The 4,825-nt window shown below is 33.3% G+C and overlaps 1 protein-coding gene and 1 long non-coding RNA gene across 6 annotated transcripts in view; both read left to right on the top strand.

The window, feature by feature from the left end:
- LOC102675670 (venom acid phosphatase Acph-1-like) overlaps positions 1–4,825 on the top strand; it is a 41,012-nt gene that overhangs the window by 29,725 nt on the left and 6,462 nt on the right. The gene's annotated exons all lie outside the window — the stretch shown is intronic.
- On the top strand, positions 750–2,125 carry LOC116185257. Its single transcript, XR_004150058.1, has 2 exons — positions 750–1,296; positions 1,587–2,125. It is a non-coding gene; the product is annotated as an uncharacterized LOC116185257 (long non-coding RNA).

Below are 4,825 nucleotides of genomic sequence, written 5' to 3'. Positions count from 1 at the left end.
GGCGTCCCGGCGTCCCGTCGTCGTCCCGACATGCCATCGCATCGCGGCCCAATCGTCGGTTGGTGCCACGCGACTGGCACGTGGCTCGCAATTGCGCTACCGTGCCCCCTCGGTCACGCCCCGCTGATTCGCCTCTGCTGCCCTTTGCTTTTGCATTCGTACACGATCATTTCTAGCCGCGGACTCCCTCTGTTACCCCTTACAGATAACTGGACCCTTTCAATGATACGTCTCTCGGTTGTTATTTCGCGCCACGAGCCGCACTTCTGTTGTAAAATTACGGTGCCGTTGTACGACTAACCTATCGTTATATTGTAGAGGGAGCAAATATTATTTTTTCAATTTTTTCAATTGAATACGCGGAATGATACACCAAGGGTTTGATACTTTTTATTTTCTCAAGTTGGATCACGTTCATGTCTTTTGCTGATGTATATTCACTTTGAGAAATGTTTAAAATGTTTCCTTGGAAGAAAAATTATTTATAAAACAGAGAAAAATAAAAGAAAAAATAAAAAAAAAACAAAAAGAACAAATTATGTTCATAGTTTTGATTTGAATTTTTTAAATCAACTATATAGATATATTAGTTCAAAGATTAATAATTTTAATCATATGGAAGACAAAACTAAATGTATAATGGTAAGTCAATTGATCAATGTTATTGATCGAATCAGCAATCGGCATCAGAACTAACAATTGAAGCGCGTGTACGAACATAATAATTCACTTAGCTAAAGCAAATCTTGATCAAATCTTTTAGTGATCGTGTTTCATGACGAGTGGCGCTGTCAGCAGTACATTGTTGTAAAGTTACCTGATGATTCGGAAGTCTCGTTGCGAAAAACTCGAAACTTACCTGTTCCCGAATGCTGTAACTCACTGATAGTGCAACTTTCATACCAATTGTCGAATAAACGAGAACAAAACTAAAGGTAGCAGAATGAGGGAAGAAAAAAAAAAGGAAGAAGGTGAGAGAACGGGCACCGCGCCATAAATCGTCGTTTAACCTTAAAAATCGTCGTTGCTAATGGACATTTGCTGTCGAACCTCGAGAAATCGTTGCGCTCATAGCCGCGAGAATTCTTTCAACGACATTGTGCGAAGTGCCGCTCGACAAAGGAAGAATAAAGACTTGTGTCTTACTGATTATCCAGTTCGTGTACTATACTATACTACGGCTTTAGATACATTCGAGTCAACCCCGACGAGATAAAGCGTTTGTTTTGCGCATGCTTGCATGAAATGCGCTCAGGATGCAGCATACTTTGAGGAAGCTTGTTTTATTCCATAGAGGTAAAACTCTCATCAGGTAATTTATTTAAATATTGCTTGTTCGAGAATTTTCTTGGTATTTAATATTTGTTCAGGATTAGGTTTCCATTATTTATATTATTCTATTAACTATTATTCAATTAAATTAAATTAAACAAAATTTAATTTTCTTAAATTTAATTTTAAAATTCAAAATTTCTTCCATCCATAAAAAGATTAAAAGATCCATAATCAAAATTTCTATTTTGAAAAAAAAAACATTTCATACTATAGTAGTTTTCCAATCGTTAGCGAAATCAACTTTTAACTAGCCTGAAGATAATCGAAAACCTCAAGGGGTCGAATGATCGGTCGATCCTTTCGGTTCGCCAAAGTCGACAGGCATATCTGTTCGGGACAAAGTGCGGCACGATCGTAAATTAGCTGTACCGATGACGTGTCGGAAGATGGTTCCACGTGGACAAGGGGATCGCCACATGGCACGAGTCTATGGGGCGGAGAATGAATGCGGTATTCTTGGTATAGTGATAGCTTGGGTGGTGGCATCGGAAGGCCGGTGTCATCTGTTGCATCGGTTACATCCTGACTAGCAAAGCGTGACCGTGCTTGGTAACCGGCTACTATAAATGTGATGTAGGGGATTAATTATCTTCTAATTGCCTAATAGAACGTTGTCACTCGAAATCGATGGTTAAAAATTGTTTTGTAACGAGCGATCTTGTCAACAGGAAATTTCTAATTGTTAAATCATATGAAGGATAAAGTATAACAAGATCATTTGTCACTTTATTTAAATTGTTTAATAAATTCTTTAATAAATTCTAAATGTTAGAATAAATTTTGAAAACTATTTTTGTCGATTCATTCTTATTTATTATAAAATTTCATAAAATTTTATGAACTGTTCATAATTATTATTAAAATAATTTTTAATTTTATTTTTAAAAAATAACATAAAAAAACAAATTCGTTTATTCGTGACCTGACTCGGATCTGTTTCGATCTTTCGAAACACTTGTTCGATGTACAAAGCTTATTTATCTCCCAATAGTGATATCGACATGATTGTTCGCGCGAAATTTGATGTTCACGTGAATGCACCTACAGTTTTTGGAGGCATTCATTGAAATCATCTGTTCGCCATATTTCGGACAGAGCGCGTGCCGTGTCGATAATATGATGGTACGTGTTCAATGACAAGCGGTAAGAAATTGCAGTCTGAAAAAATTGGCATCAAGATAATAATTTATGCGAACAATAAAAACATATGGTTCGACAATCGAATGAAATTGAACACTGCATCTAATGATTTAATAATAATAGTTTTTTTAATTAATATATCTTTAAATAAATATTTGGATTTTCCTCAAAAGAGAAAAGTCTGTTAACCTTACTTGTTATTATCACTTTTGTTGAGAATGTCTTCCCATCAGCGGCCATCATATCATAGGCGTACTTTTCTATTATTTTGTCATCTTTTGTTTTTTTATTCTGTTAATTTTTTTTTCTCTTTTTTTTTATATTTTTATTTTCTTTTTATTATTTTACTTCTTTACTTTATCTGTAGCTTTGAATAAATGGTTTTGTATAACATATACGAATATTTTCTTTTCGAATTGTTAAAAATTTATGAAATAATTTAAATAAAAAAAAATATATATATATATTAATTATACATTACTACATTATTACATAATTACTACATTACATATTAATTATTCATTGATATATATTAATCATAAAACATAAAGAATTCGATCAAGGTCATAAAACGATCATGTATTCAAAATTTCGAGTTTCTTATTTTCATACAACTGACGCCACGCGTCAAAATCATAGGTTAGACCGATCGACGATGAACGGAAAAAGAGGTGTGAAAGAGGTTTCTCGTATTGAAAAGATTTGTGTTTTTGGTCAAAATGCGGCTTAATTTTTTTCTAAAAATGTAATAACTACACTTGGTTTCGGTTTTCGCTCATGTCCTATGAATCCCATAATTTCATTGTGATTCTTTTTTCTTTTGGCGCCTACTCGTTTTCTGTCGCCGCACTCTGACGCTTTTGCGGTCATAGAATACAAGCGGTCGATATAATACAACTGGAAATTATGAATCTTCAGGATCATCATCCTAATCGAAGTATAATTTAGGCGACGCTTTCAACGCGCGGTGTGCCACCACAGATATTAGGTAAATAATGAAGGTTAGATGTGGAAAACTGACAAGAATGGAACGATAATTTTGTATCGATACGCATATTGTGAAATCTATGAAATTGTAAAATTAATCTGTAACAAATATAAAATTTATATATAATATAAATTTAACATTAGAATTCAAACTAGGATTTAAACAAAAGTTGAAATTCATTTTAAAAATTAGATATGAGCATTATAAATATATACTGAAAAGATACGATAAGATATCTCAATTCTAATTTTACAGATTATATTACTATAAATGCATAATTTTCCTTTAGTGATATATTTTATTTAACAAAATATTATATAATATTATATAAATATTGAAATATTGAAATTTTTCACACTATGCAATTGATGAAACAATTTTTATTTTTACCTGCGCAATTTACAGAATATTGTATGTATAATGTATACGTTATGTTTTTACTGACTTATTATGTAATTTCAATTTTTTTTTTTTTTTGCACACGTCACATTGATCGTTTATCATTGCGCCTAGCTATAGGCCAACTTGCACAGTAAAAGTTTACTCCACTATACACAGATGTCGCAGAGATTGTAACTGGTTTCTCGCTAGCATTCGGTTCATATACCAATCTGTATATAATAGAGATTCCAAACTGAAAGCATTGGTGAGATCCGTGGCGCCGCCATACGCAATGAACAACATTTGTGAAGCACAAAACTCCCTCTTCTTTTCCCTTCTTTCCTCTTAGCCTAGCAAACACTCTCTAGCGTGTGTTTCCTACGCTTCGTCGAAATGTATGTGTGTCATCGCTATATAGTTTATGAAACGTCTTCTTTGTCGAGTGTGCGAATCGTTTTTGGGTTCGAATGGCAGTGACTATTGGCCCAGGATTCTCTTTATTTCACACTCAAAAAAGTGGTGTACTCATAAATCCGTCATCATGACGTTAGAAGAAATTAAGCTATAATAAATGCTTGCAAAGACAAGTTGAAAAAGAAACAATTATAAATAAATACCTTGACAAACAGAAGTCAGGTTAAAAAAAAAAAAAAGCGTATTTACTTCTAGCATGATCACTAAGTGGAAACTCTTCTCTCCCCTCTCTCCTTTCGAAGAGAAAATCGTTGGAGCATCATTGTGTGTGTTTGTGTGCTTTACTTTCTATCAAATTGTCTGGGTGTTTTCTCCTTACCCTTTCAGTATGAAAGTTGGGAAATGCGTTTGGCGACGCCATGTTTGGTCTCATCTTTTGATAATTTTACTTTTCAAAGTATTAAAAAATTTATTTTTTTAAGCATCTTTTTTATTCTATATGTTTTATATTCTATATATTTATTTTATATTCAATATTGTTATGACATAGTGTTCCATGAAGAAATT

Source organism: Apis dorsata, unplaced genomic scaffold (genome assembly GCF_000469605.1).
Source record: "Apis dorsata unplaced genomic scaffold, Apis dorsata 1.3 scaffold_11, whole genome shotgun sequence".
Lineage (NCBI taxonomy): Eukaryota > Metazoa > Arthropoda > Insecta > Hymenoptera > Apidae > Apis > Apis dorsata.
This window is presented reverse-complemented; position numbering and strand designations above follow the sequence as displayed.